The following is a 22,461-nucleotide window of genomic DNA, read 5'->3' as shown; positions in this document are numbered from 1 at the left end:
CCAACCGCTTAGGTAAAGTAAAATGTGCGCCGAGATCCCCCGGTTTTTGAGTTTTCGTGGAGATCCTCTCCGCTTTCCTTGCCTAAGCAAAACCCGACCCCCACCTAGTAGGTCCTTAGAGTTTTTCACCCAGCATGGCAGCCTGTAGAGAGGGAGGGAGAAAAAAAAGAGGGAGCCAAGCCAGCCGCTTAGGTCAAGTAAAATGCGCGCCGAGATCCCCCCGGTTTCCGAGTTTTCGTGAGGATCCTCTCCGCTTCTTGCCTAAGCAAAACCCGATCCCACTTAGTAGGTCCTTAGATTTCTTCACCATGCATGGCAGCCGGTAGAGAGGGAGAGAGAAAAAAAGAGGGAGCCAAGCCAGCCGCTTAGGTCAAGTAAAATGCGCGGCGAGATCCCCCGGTTTCAGAGTTTTCGTGGGGATCCTCTCCGCTTTTACTTGCCTAAGCAAAACCCGATCCCGCCTAGTAGGTCCTTAGAGTTTCTTCACCCAGCATGGCAGCCGGTAGAGAGGAGAGAGAAAGAAAAAGAGGGAGCCAAGCCAGCCGCTTAGGTCAAGTAAAATGTGCGTCGAGATCCCCTGGTTTCAGAGTTTTCGTAGGGATCCTCTCCGCTTTTCTTGGCTAAGCAAAACCCAACCGCGCCTAGTAGGTCCTTAGAGTTCTTCACCCAGCATGGCAACCTGTAGAGTGGGAGAGAGAAAAAAAAAAGGGAGCCAAGCCAGCCGCTTAGGTCAAGTAAAATGCGCGCCGAGATCCCCCGATTTCATAGTTTTCGTGGGGATCCTCTCCGCTTTTCTTGCCTAAGCAAAACCCGACCCCGCCTAGTAGGTCCTTAGAGTTCTTTACCCAGCATGACAGACTGTAGAGAGGGAGAGAAAAAAAAAAAGAGGGAGCCAGCCGCTTAGGTCAAGTAAAATGCGCGCCGAGATCCCTCGGTTTTAGAGTTTTCGTGGAGATCCTCTCCGCTTTTCTTGCCTAAGCAAAACCCGACCCCGCCTAGTAGGTCCTTAGAGTTCTTTACCCAGCATGACAGACTGTAGAGAGGGAGAGAAAAAAAAAAGAGGGAGCCAAGCCAGCCGCTTAGGTCAAGTAAAATGCGCGCCGAGATCCCTTGGTTTTAGAGTTTTCGTGGAGATCCTCTCCGCTTTTCTTGCCTAAGCAAAACCCGACCCCGCCTAGTAGGTCCTTAGAGTTCTTTACCCAGCATGACAGACTGTGGAGAGGGAGAGAAAAAAAAAAGAGGGAGCCAAGCCAGCCGCTTAGGTCAAGTAAAATGTGCACCGAAATCCCTCGGTTTTAGAGTTTTCGTGGGGATCCTCTCCGCTTTTCTTGCCTAAGAAAAACCTGACCCCCGCCTAGTAGGTCCTTAGATTTCTTCACCATGCATGGCAGCCGGTAGAGAGGGAGAGAGAAAAAAAGAGGGAGCCAAGCCAGCCGCTTAGGTCAAGTAAAATGCGCGCTGATATCCCCCTGTTTCAAAGTTTTCGTGGGGATCCTTTCCGCTTTTCTTGCTGAAGCAAAACCCAACTACGCCTAGTAGGTCCTTAGAGTTCTTCACCCAGCATGACAGCCTGTAGAGAGGGAGAATAAAAAAGAGGGAGCCAAGCCAATCGCTTAGGTCAAGTAAAATGCGCGCCGAGATCCCCCGGTTTCAGAGTTTTCATGGGGAACCTCTCCGCTTTTCTTGCCTGTGCAAAACCCGACCCCCGCCTAGTAGGTCCTTAGAGTTTTTCACCCAGCATGACAACCGGTAGAGAGGGAGAGAAAGAAAAGAGAGAGCCAAGCCAGCCACTTAGGTCATGTAAAATGCGCGTCGAAATCCCCCGGTTTTTGAGTTTTCGTGGGGATCCTCTCCGCTTTTCTTGCCTAAGCAAAACCCGACCTCACCTAGTAGGTCCTTATAGTTCTTCACCTAGCACGGCAGCCGGTAGAGAGAGAGGGAGAAAAAAAAAGAGGGAGTCAAGCCAATCGCTTAGGTCAAGTAAAATGCTTGTCGAGATTGCCTGGTATCAAAGCTTGCATGGGCAACCTCTCCGCTTTAGATGAAATTTGATGAAATGCTTATGTCGAAAGTAGGCATTTCACTACAGAGTCCTAATGGTCATAGAAATTTATTATGCTTTGTATTTATTTTACTTTGTTGCCAAGAATCAACTTCTTTTCTGATTTGTATGTTTAAGCATATGTTGCATCTCTGTCTTGTTATCATGTTGTATTTCATGTGTTTTACTAATAAGAATTTGTTTTCTCATTTGTTTATTTGTGTTAATAAGTATTCGTGTAATTGCAATTTAGTTCTTGAAGATATTTTGCTTGAATCAAGTTAGTTCTTTCTATAAGGATCATTTTCGTGTAAGGTTATAACTTCTTGTCCAATTTTTCCAACTCACATTTCAACTTGTAACAGGTGAATCCCATCTAAATAAGAGCTTAAAAAGAAAAAACAATTGGAACCTTTAACCATAAAATCAAGGTATTGCATCTTATTTGCAATGAATTGCTATAATTTCTTCCAACACTATGAAACATTTATGTTATAGTTTTATTATTGTAAACATCTTTGCTAAACATCATTGTAATTTCCAAACACAACTCTGCCAAAGTTTCCAAACACAACGATGGAGTGTACTGCGTGCACATGATACCGAGCTCGAGCAACTTAGATATAACTTCACGTCGCAGTTTAGGAATTTTTTTTGCAATTTTTGGTTTTCAAAGGTCGTATCTTACCATTGCTTCATCAACTATGTCGTCAATTTTATGAGGGTAGTGACTTTTAACCCATTCATGAAGGCCTGCCCCTTGTTGGAAATCAAGATCAGTTGGACGCTTTCTTGTCACAACTTCTAACAGAAGAACTCCAAAACTAAACACATCTCCTTCAGTTGAAGCACGTTCTCCTAATCCATATTCTGCATTTCCAAAGACAAAAAAAAAAAAAAATTGATAAATATTAACAAGATTAACTATAACCATGGCCTAATAGCTGGTTAAAAGGAACAAGGTAATGTGTTGAGTTCAAATAGACTGTTTATTCATTCACCTGGAGCTATGTAGCCAACAGATCCACATAACAAACCATGAGTTGAACTGAAGGAGATTGACTCGCTCCGATGAGAAGAAATATTGTTGTTAGTTTCTCCCTCAATGACCAGTCCCGAAATTCCGAAATCAGTGACCAAAGCAGTCATGTCATCATCAAGAAGAATGTTGCTTGGTTTAATATCACAATGCACCACTCTAATTGGTGAGTGATGATGTAAATAAGCCACACCTTGAGCTACAGCACAGCAAATGCTAACCAATTGAACCAAATCCGTTTTATGAATGCTCGATCCTCGATTGTTAGGATAAAGATTGCTTTCCAAGCTGCCATTTGACATCAATGGAAGAACAAGAGCATTGAAATCTGGTCTGCTGCAAGTGGTTATGATCCTAATCAAATTTCTATGCCTTGTTCTTTTCAACACTTGACATTCTCTTTTGAAGCTTCCTGAGATTTCACCACCTACTCTAATTGGTTTCAAGACTTTGACAGCAATCTTTGTCTTATCAGGTAAAATTCCCTTGTAAACTTCTCCAAATCTTCCTGAACCAATCAAGTTAAAAGAGCTGAAACCATCAGTGGCATCCAGAAGTTGTTTGTATGATATTCTTGGATATTTCATCTCCTTCCTTTCGTTAATTTGTTCTTCACATTCTTCAAAACCCCTTCGATTCAAAATTGAAATATTCAATCTCGTTTTTGACCTGAGTGCGAAGACAATCCCAACAATGCAAAGCACAAAAGCTACAGATGAACACAAGAGAATTGGCAGCAACTTATAAAACTTGTGTCTTTCCCTACACTTTGGCAAGCCTATGATTGAGCCACAAAGATCATTATTTCCAAGGAAAGAATACATTGTCAGCCATGAAAATACTCCCTTATCTGGTACTCGACCTGAAAATTTGTTAAAAGAAATGTTGAGCTGCTTGAGAGTTGAAGATGTCTGAAGAGAATCTGGAATGTTCCCATTCAATTGGTTGAATGAAACATCAAGTGTTCGAAGATTAAGAAGTTGGCCAATGGAAAATGGTAAAGACCCATCAAAGGAGTTATCAGATAAATTTAAATATTCTAACGCAATGCAGTTTCTAAGTTGAGATGGAATTGGGCCTGAAAGATTGTTTGAGGACAAATCAATTGCACGGATCATATCCATTTTACTAAGCTCCAATGGCAAAGGTCCATGTAAATGGTTTCTAGATAGATTCAAATAAAATTTCATGCTTCTAACAGCAATTTCACTTGGTATAGCACCAGAAATTTGATTGCTAGAAAGGTCCAAAAAATCCAGGTTGTTACATTTTCCAAAACTTGGTGGGATTGTTCCGGAGAGATGGTTTCCATAAAGCAACAATTGCGTCAACCGTGAAAGATTAGCCAAAGTTTCAGGAACAAAACCAGAAAGCTTGTTTCTAGAAAAATCAACATAACTCAAAAGGTGAATTTCACCAAGAGAAGATGGGATCACAACAGAAAGTAAATTATAAAGCATGCAAACACAAGGGGCAAATATGAGGAGATAAACTGTGAGAGGAAGGTTTCATTTGCAAAACTTCTGCACAGTTCATAGTCCATTTCACTTTCTCCAAAGCGTGATATTCACTCTTCTAGGGCTTTTTGTCTTCCAAATTGTCGAGTATAAATGTTTTTCAATTTGAGAGGCAATGGAGATATGGTTGACTAATGAATGAACCAAAAACTTCCCATTTGATTCTGATTTCTAGGTTCTTTTATTTTGGGAGACTTGAAATTCATCTATTTTTTCAACTTTTAGAAGTCTCCTGAAATTTAGAGCCCATGAAGTAGTGAAAGAGTCTCAAAACTCCTTTACATCTCCATTATTAGAGTTCAAAGACAATCAAAACGATCTTGAAAATGAACAACATCTGCCCAAAAATCATTCCAAAATGCTATTCTTCAACCATCACCGAACTTGAACAATGCCTAGGAATCCACTTGAAGCTAGCATCTCAAAATGCTAATCCAGGGACTAAAGCATTATTAGGTCGATACTTAAACATTTTTTGAACACCTTTTAGGTTGTTACAAACTAAGTTAGTTTTACATACAACCATGGTTGCCATTTTGAGTCTTGAAAGATTCTTTTTCACACTTTTTGAAATTTTTGGTAAGTTATGAGTTATAAACTTACGCTTAAGTATTGTTTGGTTGTTTGAAATCTTATACGTGTTTTGACTACTTGTTAAATTTGGCTTGAAAACTAAGTCCGTTGCACTTACATACTTCGTTGCCGTTTTGGGTCTTGAAGTGCTTTTTTTACACTTTTTCAAATTTTGGTAGGTTGTGAGTTACAGACTTACACTTAAGCATTGTTTGGTCGTTTTGAAAGTTTAAGTGATACGTACACACGTTTTGAATACATTTTAGGTTAGATTGAGTTTTGCACTTGGTTGTCATTTTTGGTCTTGAAATGCTTTTTTCAACCTTTTTGGTAGATTATGAGTTACGAATTACATTTAGGATTTGCTAGGTCGTTTTGAAAACTCAAGTAATACCTAGACACATTTTGAGCACGTTTTAGGTTGGTTTGAACTAAGTTTGTTGCACTCACACACTTGGTAGCCATTTTGGGCCTTGTAGTGCTTTTTTCACACTATTTGAACTTTATTTCGTAGGTTGTGAGTTACGAACCTACACGTAAGCTGTTTTAGGTCGTTTTGAAAGTTCAAGTGATACTTAGACACATTTTGTTGAAGTGATACTGTTTTAGTTCGTTTTCAAGTGAACTTTTTTCTTCTTGTATTGACTGTTTTACTATTTCTTCATGGTATTTATTTGTCGTAACGAATCTTTCATGTTCTGGTAAACATTGCAGAAACACATAATTTCAGCAATCTGTCAAAGAGTTGAAGGAGAAGACAGAAGAACTTAAAGGTCACATGAAGACCTAAAAGTTAGGTAATTTTTTGAAAACTTTTTTCTTTGTCTTGCTTAGTTTTAGTGGTATTTGTTAACAGGCTGAGACATACTCTTGTATGCCAAGGCTGGGTGGCCAATTCAATGGATGGCCTGAGACGGTGAAATGACGAGTGTAGAACAAAGTAGACAATCGAGCAGATTTACAAGTAGGAGGATGGTGTTTGGTCTTACTCTAAAGCTACTGCTAGAAAGGTGATTCTCCCTTTATTTACACATGTTATCTATATTTAATTACTGTTTTTATGTGATGGTGAATAAATATTTAAGTCGTTTCAAGTTTGTACATCATGCTTGAGTTAATACATTTCCCAACTCGCACTAATTTTAAAGTTGAGACTAAGTTTGTTGCACTTACACACTTGGTTGCCATTTTGGATTTTGGAGTGCTTTTTCTACATTTTTTGAACTTTTTGGTAGGTTATGAGTTATGAAGTAACACTAAAGCATTATTAGGTCGTTTTTAAAGTTCGAGTGATACTTAAACATTTTTTGAACACCTTTTAGGTTGTTACAAACTAAGTTAGTTTTACATACAGCCATGGTTGCCATTTTGAGTCTTGAAAGATTTTTTTTCACACTTTTTGAAATTTTTGGTAAGTTATGAGTTATAAACTTACACTTAAGCGTTGTTAGGTTGTTTGAAAGCTTATACGTGTTTTGAATACTTGTTAGGTTTGTATAAAACTAAGTTCGTTGCAGTTACACACTTGACATTTTGGGTTTTGGAGTGTCGTTTTAAAAATTTTTGAACTTTTTGCTAGGTTATGACTTATGAACTTGTATTGAATATTTGTTATGTTGTTTTTATAAGATAAGTGATACTTAGAAAATGCAACCGAGCTTAAACAATTCTGCTCATTTTTCTAAAATTTTTAGTTTAACCTATTTAATAAAATTCGATGGAAATTCTTGTTTTCTTTTTGTAGGAATAAAAGGAACTGAAATATAACCAAACTTGGGATCTTTGCAAGCAAGCTTCCTTGAAGAAACTACGTTACAAGGGGTTTGGGGTTTAGGGTTTTAGGGTTTTAGGGCTTGAGGGCTTGGGCTTGGGGCTTTGAGGGCTTGGGGCTTTGGGGCCTTGGGTTTTAGGGCTTAGGGCTTAGGGCTTTTAGGGCTTAGGGCTTAAGGCTTAGGGTTTAGGGCTTAGGACTTGGGGCTTTGGGCTTAGGGCTTAGGGCTTAGGGCTTTTAGGGCGTTTAGAGCTTTTAGGGCTTTTAGGACGTTTAGGGCTTAGGGCTTTTAGGGCTTAGGGCTTAGCTCTTAGGGCTTTTAGGGCTCTTAGGGCTTTGGCTTTTAGGGCTTTTAGGGCTCTTAGGGCTTGGGCTTGGGCTTGGGCTTTTAAGGCTTTTAGGGCGTTTAGGGCTTAGGGCTTTTAGGGCTTAGGGCTTAGGGCTTTTAGGGGTTTTAGGCTTGGGCTTTGGGCTTTTAGGGAGCTTAGGGCTTAGGGCTTTTAGGGCTTTTAGGGCTTAGGGCTTTTAGGGTTTAGGGCTTTGGGCTTTTAGGTTTTAGGGTTTAGGGCTTAGGGCTTTTAGGGCTTTTAGGGCTTGGGCTTTGGGCTTTTAGGACTTTTAGGGCTTTTAGGGCGCTTAGGGCTTTTAGGTTTTAGGCCTTGGGCTTTGGGCTTTTAGGGCTTGGGGCTTAGGCCTTTTAGAGCACTTTGGGCTTTGGGCTTTTAGGGCGCTTTGGGCTTAGGGCTTTTAGAGCTCAGGGCTCAGGCCTCAGGGCTCAAGAATCAAGGCTCAAGCTTCAGGGCTTAGGGCTCAGGGCTCAGGGCTCAAGCCTTAGGGCTCTGGCCTCAAAGCTTATGGCTTTTAGGGCTTGGGCTTAGGGCTTAGGGCTTATGGTTTTTAGGGCTTATGATTTTTGGGGCTTTTAGGGCTTTTAGGTATTAGGGCTTGGGCTTTTGGCTTTTACGGCTTTTACAGCTTGGCGCTTAGGGCTTAGGGCTTAATGCTTTTAGGGCTTTTAGGGCTTAGGTCTTTCAGAGCCTAGGGCTTTTAGGGCTTTTAGGGCTTAGCGCTTAGGGCTTATGGCTTATAAGGCTTTGGGCTTTTAGGGCTTAGGGCTTAGGGCTTTTAGGGCTTTTAGGTCTTAGGTCTTTCAGGGCTTAGGGCTATTCGGGCTTTTAGGGCTTTTAGGGCTTTTAGGGCTTACGGCTTACGGCTTACGGCTTACGACTTACGCCTTAGGGCTTAAGGCTTGGGCTTTTATTGCTTAGGGCTTGGGCTTTTAGGGCTTTTAGGGCTTAGTGCTTAGGGCTTAGGGCTTTTAGGGCTTAGGGCTTAGGGCTTTTAGGGCTTTTAGGGTTTAGGTCTTTTAGGGCTTAGGGCTTTTCGGGCTTTTAGTGCTTTTAGAGCTTACGGCTTACGGCTTACAGCTTACGGCTTACGACTTAGGGCTTAGGGCTTAGGGCTTAGAGATTGGGCTTTTATTGCTTAGGGCTTGGGCTTTTAGGGCTTTTAGGGCTTTAGGGTTTTTAGGGCTTTTAGGGCTCTTAGGGCTTGGGCTTTTGGGGCTTTTAGGGCGTTTAGGGCTTAGGGATTTTAGGGCTTAGAGCTTTTAGAGCTTTTAGGGCTTAGGGCTTTTAGGGCTTAGGGCTGAGGGCTTTTAGGGTTTAAGGATTTTTGGGCTTAGGGTTTAGGGTTTAGGGTTTAGGGCTTAGCGCTTAAGGATTTTAGGGCTTCGGCTTTGGGCTTTTTGAACTTTTAGGGCTTTTAGGGCGCTTAGGGCTTGGGCTTGAGCTTATGGCTTTTGGGGCTTTTATGGTTTAGGACTTAGGGCTTAGGCCTTTTAGGTCTTAGGCTTATGGCTTTTAAGGCTTGGGTTTTGGGCTTTTAGGGCGCTTTGGACTTTTAGGGTTTGGGTTTAGGGCTTAGGGCTTAGGGCTTAGGGCTTATCGCTTTGAGGGCTCTGGCTTTGGGCTTTGAGGGCTCTTTGGGCTTTTATCGCTTAAGGCCTAGGGCTTTTAGGGCTGTTAGGGCTTAGGGCTTAGGGCTTGGGCTTAGGGCTTAGGGCTTGGGCTTAGGGCTTAAGGCTTAGGGCTTAGAGCTTAGGGCTTAGGGTTTAGGCTTTTAGGGCTTTTAGGGCGTTTAGTGCTTAGGGCTTTTAGGGCTTAGGTCTTTTAGGGCTCAGGGCTTAGGTCTTTTAGAGCTTTTAGGGCTTAGGGCTTAGGGCTTAGGCTTTTAGGGCTTTTAGGGCTTAGGGCTTATGGCATAGGTCTTGGGTTTTTAGGGGTTCTAGGGCTTTTAGGGCTTTTACGGCGTTTAGGGTTGTTAGGTTTTAGGGCTCAAGGCTTAGGGCTTGGGCTTTTAGGGCTTGGGCTTTGGGGTGTTTTGTTTTAGGGTTTAGGGCTTGGGCTTTGGGCTTTTAGGACTTTTAGGGCTTTTAGGGCACTTAGGGCTTTTAGGGTTTAGGGCGCTTAGGGCTTTTAGGGTTTAGGGCGCTTAGGGCTTTTAGGGTTTAGGGCTTGGGCATTTGGCTTTTAGGGCTTTTAGGGCATAGGGCGTAGGTCTTTTAGGGCTTTTAGGGCTTAGTGCTTAGGGCTTAGGGCTTTTAGGGCTTAGGGCTTAGGGCTTTTAGGGCTTTTAGGGCTTAGGGCTTTTCGGGCTTTTAAGGCTTTTAGGGCTTACGGCTTACGGCTTACGGCTTACGACTTACGACTTAGGGCTTAGGGCTTGGGCTTTTATTGCTTAGGGCTTGGGCTTTTAGGGCTTTTAGGGCTTAGGTCTTTTAGGGCTTAGGGCTTTTCGGGCTTTTAGTGCTTTTAGGGCTTACGGCTTACGGCTTACAGCTTACGACTTACGACTTAGGGCTTAGGGCTTAGGGCTTAGGGCTTAGGGATTGGGCTTTTATTGCTTAGGGCTTGGGCTTAGGGCTTAGGGATTGGGCTTTTATTGCTTAGGGCTTGGGCTTTTAGGGCTTTTAGGTCTTTTAGGGTTTTTAGGGCTTTTAGGGCTCTTAGGGCTTGGGCTTTTAGGGCTTTTAGGGCGTTTAGGGCTTAGGGATTTTAGGGCTTAGAGCTTTTAGGGCTTTTAGGGCTTAGGGCTTTTAGGGCCTAGGGCTGAGGGCTTTTAGTGGTTTTAAGGCTTGGGCTTTGGGCTTTTAGGACGCTTAATGCTTTTAGTCGTTTTAAGGCTTGGTTTTGGGCTTTTAGGGCGCTTAAGGCTTAAGGCTTAGGGCTTTTAGAGCTTTTAGGGTTTCAGTCTTTTTGGGCTTAGGGTTTAGGGTTTAGGGCTTAGGGCTTAGCGCTTAAGGATTTTAGGGCTTGGGCTTTGGGCTTTCTGGGCTTTTAGGGCTTTTAGGGGGTTAGGGCTTGGGCTTGGGCTTATGGCTTTTATGGCTTAGGGCTTAGGCCTTTTAGGTCTTGGGCTTATGGCTTTTAAGGCTTGGGTTTTGGGCTTTTAGGCCGCTTTAGACTTTTAGGGTTTGGGTTTAGGGCTTAGGGCTTAGGGCTTATGGCTTTTACGGCTCTGGCTTTGGGCTTTGAGGGCTCTTTGCGCTTTTAGTGAGCTTAAGGCCTAGGGCTTTTAGGGCTTTTAGGGCTATTAGGGCTTAGGGCTTAGGGCTTGGGCTTAGGGCTTAGGGCTTAGGGCTTGGGCTTAGGGCTTAAGGCTTAGGGCTTAGAGCTTAGGGCTTAGGATTTAGGCTTTTAGGGCTTTTAGGGCGTTTAGTGCTTAGGGCTTTTAGGGCTTAGGTCTTTTAGGGCTTAGGGCTTAGGGCTTTTAGAGCTTTTAGTGCTTAGGGCTTAGGGCTTAGGGCTTATGGCATAGGGCTTGGGTTTTTAGGGGTTCTAGGGGTTCTAGGGCTTTTAGGGCTTTTACGGCGTTTAGGGTTGTTAGGTTTTACGGCTCAGAACTTAGGGCTTTTAGGTTTTAGGGCTCAAGGCTTAGGGCTTGAGCTTTTCGGGCTTGGGCTTTGGGCTTTTAGGACTTTTAGGGCTTTTAGGGCACTTAGGGCTTTTAGGGTTTAGGGCGCTTAGGGCTTTTAGGGTTTAGGGCTTGGGCATTTGGCTTTTAGGGCATAGGGCGTAGGGCTTTTAGGGGTTTTAGGGCTTTAGGACTTTTAGGGCTTAGGGCATAGGGCTTTTAGGGCTTAGGTCTTTTAGAGCTTAGGGCTTTTAGGGCTTTTATGGCTTAGGGCTTAGGGCTTATAGGGCTTTTAGGGCTTTTACGTTTTAGGGCTTAGGGATTGAGGTTTTATGACTTGGGCTTTCGGCTTTTAGGTTTTAGGGTTTAAGTCTTGGGCTTTTATGGTTTGGGATTTTAGGGCTTGGACTTTGGGCTTTTAGGACTTTTAGGGCTTTTAGGTCGCTTAGGGCTTTTAGGTATTAGGGCTTGGGCTTTTGGCTTTTACTGCTTTTACGCCTTCGCGCTTAGGGCTTAGAGCTTAGGGTTTTTAGGGCTTTTTAGGCTTTTAGGGCTTAGGGCTTTTGGGGCTTAGGGCTTATGGCATTTAGGGCTTGGGCTTTGGGCTTTTAGGGCGCTTTGGGGTTCTAGGGCGCTTTGGGCTTTTAGGGCGCATTGGGCTTAGGGCTTAGGGCTTAGGGCTTTTAGGGCTTTTAGGGCTCTTAGGGCTTGGGCTTTTAGGGCTTTTAGGGCGTTTAGGGCTTAGGGATTTTAGGGCTTAGAGCTTTTAGGGCTTTTAGGGCTTAGGGCTTTTAGGGCTTAGGGCTGGGGGCTTTTAGGGTTTAAGGCTTTTTGGGCTTAGGGTTTAGGGTTTAGGGTTTAGGGCTTAGCGCTTAGCGCTTAAGGATTTTAGGGCTTGGGCTTTGGGCTTTTTGGACTTTTAGGGCTTTTAGGACGCTTAGGGCTTGGGCTTGAGCTTATGGCTTTTAGGGTTTTTATGGTTTAGGGCTTAGGGCTTAGGGCTTTTAGGTCTTGGGCTTATGGCTTTTAAGGCTTCGGTTTTGGGCTTTTAGGGCGCTTTGGGCTTTTAGGGCGTTTTGGACTTTTAGGGTTTGGGTTTAGGGCTTAGGGCTTAGGGCTTATGGCTTTTACGGCTCTGGCTTTGGGCTTTGAGGGCTCTTTGCGCTTTTAGTGAGCTTAAGGCCTAGGGCTTTTAGGGCTTTTAGGGCTTTTAGGGCTATTAGGGCTTAGGGCTTAGGGTTTGGGCTTAGGGCTTAGGGCTTAGGGCTTGGGCTTAGGGCTTAGGGTTTAGGCTTTTAGGGCTTTTAGGGCGTTTAGTGCTTAGGGCTTTTAGGGCGTTTAGTTCTTTTAGGGCTCAGGGCTTAGGGCTTTTAGAGCTTTTAGGGCTTAGGGCTTAGGGCATAGGCTTTTAGGGCTTTTAGGGCTTAGGGCTTTTGGCTTAGGGCTTAAGGCTTATGGCATAGGGCTTGGGTTTTTATGGGTTCTAGGGCTTTTAGGGCTTTTACGGCGTTTAGGGTTGTTAGGTTTTAGGGCTAAGGACTTAGGGCTTTTAGGCTTTAGGGCTCAAGTCTTAGGGCTTGGGCTTTTAGGGCTTGGGCTTTGGGCTGTTTTGTTTTAGGGTTTAGGGCTTGGGCTTTGGGCTTTTAGGACTTTTAGGGCTTTTAGGGCACTTAGGGCTTTTAGGGTTTAGGGCGCTTAGGGCTTTTAGGGTTCAAGGCTTGGGTATTGGCTTTTAGGGCTTTTAGGGCATAGGGCGTAGGGCTTTTTGGGCTTTTTGGGCTTTTAGGGCTTTTAGGGCTTTTAGGGCTTTTAGTGCTTAGGGCTTAGGGCTTTTAGGGCTTAGGGCTTAGGGCTTTTAGAGCTTTTAGGGTTTAGGGCTTTTCGGGCTTTTAGGGCTTTTAGGGCTTACGGCTTACGGCTTACGGCTTACGGCTTACGACTTACGACTTAGGGCTTAAGGCTTGGGCTTTTATTGCTTAGGGCTTGGCCTTTTAGGGCTTTTAGGGCTTAGTGCTTAGGGCTTTTAGGGCTTTTAGGGCTTACGTCTTTTAGGGCTTAGGGCTTTTCGGGCTTTTAGTGCTTTTAGGGCCTACGGCTTACGGCTTACAGCTTACGACTTACGACTTAGGGCTTAGGGCTTAGGGCTTAGGGATTGGGCTTTTATTGCTTAGGGCTTGGGCTTTTAGGGCTTTTAGGGTTTTTAGGGCTTTTAGGGCTCTTAGGACTTGGGCTTTTAGGGCTTTTAGGGCGTTTAGGACTTAGGGATTTTAGGGCTTAGAGCTTTTAGGGCTTTTAGGGCTTAGGGCTTTTAGGGCCTAGGGCTGAGGGCTTTTAGTGGTTTTAAGGCTTGGGCTTTGGGCTTTTAGGACGCTTAATGCTTTTAGTCGTTTTAAGGCTTGGCTTTGGGCTTTTAGGGCGCTTAAGGCTTAGGGCTTAGGGCTTTTAGGGCTTTTAGGGTTTAAGGCTTTTTGGGCTTAGGGCTTAGCGCTTAAGGATTTTAGGGCTTGGGCTTTGAGCTTTTTGGACTTTTAGGGCTTTTAGGGCGCTTAGGGCTTGGGCTTGGGCTTATGGCTTTTAGGGCTTTTATGGCTTACGGCTTAGGCCTTTTAGGTCTTGGGCTTATGGCTTTTAAGGCTTGGGTTTCGGGCTTTTAGGGCGCTTTGGGCTTTTAGGGCGCTTTGGACTTTTAGGGTTTGGGTTTAGGGCTTAGGGCTTAGGGCTTATGGCTTTTAGGGCTCTGGCTTTGGGCTTTGAGGGCTCTTTGCGCTTTTAGTGAGCTTAAGGCCTAGGGCTTTTAGGGCTTTTAGGGCTATTAGGGCTTAGGGCTTAGGGCTTGGGCTTAGGGCTTAGGGCTTAGGGTTAGGGCTTAGGGCTTAAGGCTTAGGGCTTAGAGCTTAGGGCTTAGGGTTTAGGCTTTTAGGGCTTTTAGGGCGTTTAGTGCTTAGGGCTTAGGTCTTTTAGGGCTATTAGGGCTTAGGGCTTAGGGCTTGGGCTTAGGGCTTAGGATTTTTAGGGCTTTTAGGGTTTAGGGCGCTTAGGGCTTTTAGGGTTTAGGGCTTGGGCATTTGGCTTTTAGGGTATAGGGCGTAGGGCTTTTAGGGCTTTTAGGACTTTTAGGGCTTAGGGCATAGGGCTTTTAGGGCTTAGGTCTTTTAGGGCTTATGGCTTTTAGGGCTTTTATGGCTTAGGGCTTAGGGCTTATAGGGCTTTTAGGGCTTATAGGGCTTTTAGGGCTTAGGGATTGAGGTTTTACGGCTTGGGCTTTCGGCTTTTAGGTTTTAGGGTTTAAGGCTTGGGCATTTGGGGTTTAGGATTTTAGGGCTTGGACTTTGGGCTTTTAGGACTTTTAGGGCTTTTAGGGCGCTTAGGGCTTTTAGGTATTAGGGCTTGGGCTTTTGGCTTTTACAGCTTTTACGGCTTCGCGCTTAGGGCTTAGAGCTTAGGGCTTTTAGGGCTTTTTAGGCTTTTAGGGCTTAGGGCTTAGGGCTTAGGGCTTTTGAGGCTTAGGGCTTATGGCTTTGAGGGCTTGGGCTTTGGGCTTTTAGGGCGCTTTGGGGTTCTAGGGCGCTTAGGGCTTAGGGCTTAGGGCTTAGGGCTTTTAGGGCTTTTAGGGCTCTTAGGGCTTGGGCTTTTAGGGCTTTTAGGGCGTTTAGGGCTTAGGGATTTTAGGGCTTAGAGCTTTTAGGGCTTTTAGGGCTTAGGGCTCTTAGGGCTGAGGGCTGAGGGCTTTTAGGGTTTAAGGCTTTTTGGGCTTAGGGTTTAGGGTTTAGGGTTTAGGGCTTAGGGTTTAGGGCTTAGCGCTTAGCGCTCAGCGCTTAAGGATTTTAGGGCTTGGGCTTTGGGCTTTTTGGACTTTTAGGGCTTTTAGGGCGCTTAGGGCTTGGGCTTGAGCTTATGGCTTTTAGGGCTTTTATGGTTTAGGGCTTAGGGCTTAGGCCTTTTAGGTCTTGGGCTTATGGCTTTTTAAGGCTTGGGTTTTGGGCTTTTAGGGCGCTTTGGGCTTTTAGGGCGTTTTGGACTTTTAGGGTTTGGGTTTAGGGCTTAGGGCTTAGGGCTTATGGCTTTTAGGGCTCTGGCTTTGGTCTTTGAGGGCTCTTTGCGCTTTTAGGGAGCTTAAGGCCTAGGGCTTTTAGGGCTTTTAGGGCTTTTAGGCCTGTTAGGGCTTAGGGCTTAGGGCTTAGGCTTAGGGCTTAGGGCTTAGGGCTTGGGCTTAGGGCTTAAGGCTTAGGGCTTAGAGCTTAGGGCTTATGGTTTAGGCTTTTAGGGCTTTTAGGGCGTTTAGTGCTTAGGGCTTTTAGGGCTTAGGTCTTTTAGGGCTCAGTGCTTAGGGCTTTTAGAGCTTTTAGGGCTTAGGTCTTAGGGCTTAGGCTTTTAGGGCTTTTAAGGCTTAGGGCTTTGGCTTAGGGCTTAGGGCTTATGGCATAGGGCTTGAGTTTTTAGGGGTTCTAGGGCTTTTAGGGCTTTTACGGCGTTTAGGGTTGTTAGGTTTTAGGGCTCAAGACTTAGGGCTTTTAGGTTTTAGGGCTCAAGGTTTAGGGCTTGGGCTTTTAGGGCTTGGGCTTTGGGCTTTTAGGACTTTTAGGGCTTTTAGGGCACTTACGGCTTTTAGGGTTTAGGGCGCTTAGGGCTTTTAGGGTTTAGGGATTGGGCATTTGGCTTTTAGGGCATAGGGCGTAGGGGTTTTAGGGCTTTTAGGGCTTTTAGGACTTTTAGGGCTTAGGGCATAGGGCTTTTAGGGCTTAGGTCTTTTAGGGCTTAGGGCTTTTAGGGCTTTTATGGCTTAGGGCTTGGGGCTTATAGGGCTTTTAGGGCTTAGGGATTGAGGTTTTACGGCTTGGGCTTTCGGCTTTTAGGTTTTAGGGTTTAAGGCTTCGGCTTTTAGGGTTTGGGATTTTAGGGCTTGGACTTTGGGCTTTTAGGACTTTTAGGGCTTTTAGGGCGCTTAGGGCTTTTAGGGCTTTTTAGGCTTTTAGGGCTTAGGGCTTAGGGCTTCGGGCTTTTGGGGCTTAGGGCTTATGGCTTTTAGGGCTTCGGCTTTGGGCTTTTAGGGCGCTTTGGGCTTCTAGGGCGCTTTGGGCTTTTAGGGCGCTTAGGGCTTAGGGCTTTGGGCTTATGGCTTAGGGCTTTTAGGGCTTTTAGGGCTCTTAGGGCTTGGGCTTTTAGGGCTTTTAGGGCGTTTAGGGCTTAGGGATTTTAGGGCTTAGAGCTTTTAGGGCTTTTAGGGCTTAGGGCTAAGGGCTTTTAGGGTTTAAGGCTTTTTGGGCTTAGGGTTTAGGGTTTAGGGTTTAGGGCTTAGGGCTTAGCGCTTAGCGCTTAAGGATTTTAGGGCTTGGGCTTTGGGCTTTTTGGACTTTTAGGGCTTTTAGGGCGCTTTGGGCTTGGGCTTGAGCTTATGGCTTTTAGGGCTTTTATGGTTTAGGGCTTAGGGCTTAGGCCTTTTAGGTCTTGGGCTTATGGCTTTTAAGGCTTGGGTTTTGGGCTTTTAGGGCGCTTTGGGCTTTTAGGGCGTTTTGGACTTTTAGGGTTTGGGTTTAGGGCTTAGGGCTTAGGGCTTATGGCTTTTAGGGCTCTCGCTTTGGGCTTTGAGGGCTCTTTGCGCTTTTAGGGAGCTTAAGGCCTAGGGCTTGTAGGGCTTTTAGGGCTTTTAGGGCTATTAGGGCTTAGGGCTTAGGGCTTAGGGCTTGGGCTTAGGGCTTAGGGCTTAGGGCTTGGGCTTAGGGCTTAAGGCTTAGGGCTTAGAGCTTAGGGCTTAGGGTTTAGGCTTTTAGGGCTTTTAGGGCGTTTAGTGCTTAGGGCTTTTAGGGCTTAGGTCTTTTAGGGCTTAGGGCTTACGGCTTTTAGAGCTTTTAGTGCTTAGGGCTTAGGGCTTAGGCTTTTAGGGCTTTTAGGGCTTAGGGCTTTTGGCTTAGGGCTTAGGGCTTATGGCATAGGGCTTGGGTTTTTAGGGGTTCTAGGGCTTTTAGGGCTTTTACGGCGTTTAGGGTTGTTAGGTTTTAGGGCTCAAGACTTAGGGCTTTTAGGTTTTAGGGCTCAAGGCTTAGGGCTTGGGCTTTGGGCTTTTAGGACTTTTAGGGCTTTTAGGGCACTTAGGGTTTTTAGGGTTTAGGCCGCTTAGGGCTTTTAGGGTTTAGGGCTTGGGCATTTGGCTTTTAGGGCATAAGGCGTAGGGCTTTTAGGGCTTTTAGGACTTTTAGGGCTTAGGGCATAGGGCTTTTAGGGCTTAGGTCTTTTTGGGCTTAGGGCTTTTAGGGCTTTTATGGCTTAGGGCTTAGGGCTTATAGGGCTTTTAGGGCTTTTACGTTTTAGGGCTTAGGGATTGAGGTTTTACGGCTTGGGCTTTCGGCTTTTAGGTTTTAGGGTTTAAGGCTTGGGCTTTTAGGGTTTGGGATTTTAGGGCTTGGACTTTGGGCTATTAGGACTTTTAGGACTTTTAGGGCGCTTAGGGCTTTTAGGTATTAGGGCTTGGGCTTTATGCTTTTACAGCTTTTACGGCTTCGCGCTTAGGGCATAGAGCTTAGGGCTTTTAGGGCTTTTTAGGCTTTTAGGGCTTAGGGCTAAGGGTTTAGGCTTTTGGGGCTTAGGGCTTATGGCTTTTAGGGCTTGGGCTTTGTGCTTTTAGGGCGCTTTGGGGTTCTAGGGCGCTTTGGCCTATTAGGGCGCTTAGGGCTTAGGGCTTAGGGCTCTTAGGGCTTTTAGGGCTTTTAGGGCTTACGGCTTACGGCTTACGACTTACGACTTAGGGCTTAGGGCTTGGGCTTTTATTGCTTAGGGCTTGGCCTTTTAGGGCTTTTAGGACTTAGTGCTTAGGGCTTTTAGGGCTTTTAGGGCTTAGGTCTTTTAGGGCTTAGCGCTTTTCGGGCTTTTAGTGCTTTTAGGGCTTACGGCTTACGGCTTACAGCTTACGGCTTACGACTTAGGGCTTAGGGCTTAGGGCTTAGGGATTGGGCTTTTATTGCTTAGGGCTTGGGCTTTTAGGGCTTTTAGGGCTTTTAGGGCTTTTAGGGCTTTTAGGCTTTTTAGGGCTTTTAGGGCTCTTAGGGCTTGGGCTTTTAGGGCTTTTAGGGCGTTTAGGGCTTAGGGATTTTAGGGCTTAGAGCTTTTAGGGCTTTTAGGGCTTAGGGCTTTTAGGGCCTAGGGCTGAGGGCTTTTAGTGGTTTTAAGGCTTGGGCTTTGGGCTTTTAGGACGCTTAATGCTTTTAGTCGTTTTAAGGCTTGGCTTTGGGCTTTAGGGCGCTTAAGGCTTAGGGCTTAGGGCTTTTAGGGCTTTTAGGGTTTAAGGCTTTTTGGGCTTAGGGTTTAGTGTTTAGGGCTTAGGGCTTAGCGCTTAAGGATTTTAGGGCTTGGGCTTTGGGCTTTTTGGACTTTTAGGGCTTTTAAGGCGCTTAGGGCTTGGGCTTGGGCTTATGGCTTTTAGGGCTTTTATGGCTTAGGGCTTAGGCCTTTTAGGTCTTGGGCTTATGGCTTTTAAGGCTTGGGTTTTGGGCTTTTAGGGCGCTTTGGACTTTTAGGGTTTGGGTTTAGGGCTTAGGGCTTAGGGCTTATGGCTTTTAGGGCTTTGAGGGCTCTTTGGGCTTTTAGGGAGCTTAAGGCCTAGGGCTTTTTGGACTTTTAGGGCTTTTAGGGCTATTAGGGCTTAGGGCTTGGGCTTAGGGCTTAAGGCTTAGGGCTTAGGGTTTAGGCTTTTAGGGCTTTTAGGGCGTTTAGTGCTTAGTGCTTTTAAGGCTTAGGTCTTTTATGGCTTAGGGCTTAGGGCTTTTAGAGCTGTTAGTGCTTAGGGCTTAGGGCTTAGGGCTTAGGCTTTTAGGGCTTTTAGGGCTGAGGGCTTTTGGCTTAGGGCTTAGGGCTTATGGCATAGGGCTTGGGTTTTTAGGGGTTCTAGGGCTTTTACGGCTTTTACGGCGTTTAGGGTTGTTAGGCTTTAGGGCTCAGGACTTAGGGCTTTTAGGTTTTAGGGCTCAAGGCTTAGGCCTTTGGCTTTTAGGGCTTGGGCTTTGGGCTTTTAGGACTTTTAGGGCTTTTAGGGCACTTAGGGCTTTTAGGGTTTAGGGCGCTTAGGGCTTTTAGGGTTTAGGGCTTGGGCATTTGGCTTTTAGGGCATAGGGCATAGGGTTTTTAGGGCTTTTAAGGCTTTTAGGGCTTTTAGGACTTTTAGGGCTTAGGGCATAGGGCTTTTAGGGCTTAGGTCTTTTAGGGCTTAGGGCTTTTAGGGCTTTTATGGCTTAGGGCTTAGGGCTTATAGGGCTTTTAGGGCTTTTACGTTTTAGGGCTTAGGGATTGAGGTTTTACGGCTTGGGCTTTCGGCTTTTAGGTTTTAGGGTTTAAGGCTTGGGCTTTTAGGGTTTGGGATTTTAGGGCTTGGACTTTGGGCTTTTAGGACTTTTAGGGCTTTTAGGGCGCTTAGGGCTTTTAGGTATTAGGGCTTGGGCTTTTGGCTTTTACAGCTTTTACGGCTTCGCGCTTAGGGCTTAGAGCTTAGGGCTTTTAGGGCTTTTTAGGCTTTTAGGGCTTAGGGCTTAGGGCTTAGGGCTTTTGGGGCTTAGGGCTTATGGCTTTTAGGGCTTGGGCTTTGGGCTTTTAGGGCGCTTTGGGGTTCTAGGGCGATTTGGGCTTTTAGGGCGCTTAGGGCTTAGGGCTTTTAGGCCTTTTAGGGCTTTTAGGGCTTTTAGGGCTTAGGGCTTTTAGGGCTTAGGGCGGTGTTCCGAATCCTATAATACAACCCTCCGAAGGGAACGTCGCTCCAAGGCAGACAAGTAGGCTTAGGGCTTTTAGGATTTAGGGTTTAGGGCTTAGGGCTTGGGCTTTTAGGGCTTGGGCTTTTAGGGCTTGGACTTTTAGGGCTTAGGGTTTAGGCTTTTAGGGCTTTTAGTGCTCAGGACTTTTAGGGCTTTTAGGGCTTAGGTCTTTTAGGGCTTAAGGCTAAGGTGTTTTAGGGCTTTTAGGGCTTTGGGCTTAGGGCTTTTAGGGCTTAGGGCTTTTAGGGCTTAGAGCTTAGGGCTTAGGGCTTTTAGGGCTTCTAGGGCTTAGGACTTTTGGCTTAGGGCTTAGGGCATAGGGCTTGGGCTTTTAGGGGTTCTAGGGTTTTTAGGGCGCTTAGGGCTTTTAGGTTTTAGGGCTCAGAGCTTAGGGCTTGGGCTTTTAGGGCTTGGGTGTTTTTAGGGCTTTTAAGGCGTTTAGGGCTTAGGGCTTTTAGGGCTTAGGTCTTTTAGGGCTTACGGCTTATGGCTTTTAGGGGTTTTAGGGCTTGGGCATTGGGCTTTTAGGGCGCTTAGAACTTTTAGGGCGCTTAGGGCTTAGGGTTTAAGGCTTTTAGGGCTTATGGCCTTTAGGGCTTAGGGCTTTTAGGGCTTTTAAGGCTCGTAAGGCTTAGGGCTCTTAGGGTTTAGGGCTTAGGGCTGAGGGTTTAGGGTTTAGAGCTTAGGGCTTAGAGCTTTTAGGGCTTGGGCTTTGGGCTTTTAGGGCTTTTAGGGCTTTTAGGGCTTAGGGCTTAAGCTTATGGCTTTTAGGGCGCTTTGGGCTTTGGGCTTTTAGAGCGCTTTGGGCTTTTAGGGCTTTTAGGGCTCAGGGCTTAGGCCTTAGGGTTTAGGGTTTAGGGTTCAGGCCTCAAGGCTCATGGCTCAGGGCTCAGTGTTAGGGCTCAGGGCTCAAGGCTCGGGGCTCAGGGCTCATGGCTCAAGCCTCGGGGCTCAACGCTTAGGGCTTACGGCTTTTAGGGCTTAGGGTTATGGTTAGGGCTTATATGGCTTTTGGCTTACGGCCTAGGGCTTGGGTTTTGGGCTTTTAGGGCTTTTAGGGCGCTTAGGGCTTTTAAGTTTTAAGGCTTAGGCTTGGGGTTTTAGGGCATGGGCTTCAGGCTTTTAGGTTTTACGGTTTAGGGCTTAGGGCTTGGGCTTTAGGCTTTTAGGACTTTTAGGGCGCTGAGGGCTTTTAGGTTTGAGGGCTTGGGCTTTGAGCTTTTATGACTTTTCGGGCTTTTAGGGGTTAGCGCTTAGGGCTTAGGGCTTTTAGGGCTTAGGGCTTAGGGCTTAGGGCTTTTAGGGTTTATGTATTTTACGGTTTAGGGCTTTTATGGCTTTTAGGGTTAGGGCTTGGGCTTTGGACTTTTAGGGTTTAGGGTTTAGGGTTTAGGGTTTAGGGTTTAGGCCACCTAGTAGTTAGGTGTGAATTTTCGAGACATTTGACATCGTTCTAAGATGGGTTCTCTCTTCTTAGGTTAATGCATTGAACCTTTTCTCAACGTTTTGGGGCAAAAATAAAAACTGACTCATGGGCATATTTTTTTCGGCTTTTATGGACAAAAAACTTTAGTAACGCTCAAAATGAGGTCACCCAGTAGTTAGGTGTGAATTTTCGAGACCTTTGACATCGTTCTAAGATGGGCTTCTCTTCGTAGGCTAATGCATTGTCCCATTTTTCAATGTTTTGGGGCGAAAATATAAACTGACTCTCGAGCATATTTTTTTCGGCTTTTATGGGCAAAAAACTTTAATACCGCTCAAAATGAGGCCACCCAGTAGTTAGGTGTGAATTTTCGAGACCTTTGACATCGTTCTAAGATGGGTCTCTCTTCGTATGCAAATGCGTTGACCCTTTTTTCAACGTTTTGGGGCGAAAATAAAAACTGACTCACGAGCATATTTTTTCTAAATATTTGTTAGATAACAAATGAGAGCTAGAAAATAAGTCAGGTTTTTTTCTTAGACGAGTTATTTCTCTTTTTAAATAATTAAAAAATTCTTATAGACATATAAACACTTAAAATTTAGCTAAAAAATTCTTCCTTTTAGGAAATCATTAAAAAATTCTACACAACCACTATACCAGAACTAAAATTTAGCTAAAATGAAGATAAATTATATATATATATATATATATATATATATATATATATATATATATTGTAATGTAACACTTCAAAATCAATATTAAATACAAAAATCTATCCATATATATAAGAATTTATAATTTTTATAGACATGAATTCCTGCGTGTCATATGTGTATTTTATTTTCATATTCACTTATTTTGAAATAATGTATTTTTATAATTAAGTTATATATATATATATGTATAATAATAATAATTTTCATAGAAAATGATAAACAAATAATACATTTTCCTAACAATACAATACATTGAAATTATTTAATTTCTAAATTATATATGGAAACAAAATAGTTGGATTGATACCCCAATGCTTCTTCTCACTTTTGACTTCACTTAAAACAACAATATATACTCTTTTAATTTTCTAGTTCTCTTAATTAAGCCTCTTTCATTATTATAATAACGGGTAGTTTGAAATCCTTGGTGGAATCTAATTCGGGCCTTTACCCAGGTGGGGGCGTTGTAGCTGCAATTGGCATTCAAATTAGGAGTGGGTCTGGATCTGGAACTGGTATCGGCTATAGTGTGGGAGCGGAAGCGGGTGATGCACCTGGCTCTAACCCTATTTATAATGATGATTAATCTAAAGCAGGGTGTCAAGTGGGTTCTAGATCGGGTGGTCGTGGAGATGGACGTTCGGGTTATGGAGGAGGGCATGGAAAATGAGATGTTATTATCTTCAATTAACAGGTTCATTGTTAGTTAAAATATATATATAATT

General features: G+C 44.7%; 1 pseudogene; it reads right to left on the bottom strand.

Annotated features, from left to right (window-relative positions):
- Window positions 1-2,528: 2,528 nt before the first annotated feature.
- On the bottom strand, window positions 2,529-4,540 carry LOC116404151 (annotated as a pseudogene).
- Window positions 4,541-22,461: the final 17,921 nt, after the last annotated feature.

Source organism: Cucumis sativus, chromosome 1, assembly GCF_000004075.3.
Source record: "Cucumis sativus cultivar 9930 chromosome 1, Cucumber_9930_V3, whole genome shotgun sequence".
NCBI lineage: Eukaryota > Viridiplantae > Streptophyta > Magnoliopsida > Cucurbitales > Cucurbitaceae > Cucumis > Cucumis sativus.
Note: the sequence above shows the minus strand (reverse complement) of the source record. Positions and strands in the feature narration are given on the sequence as shown.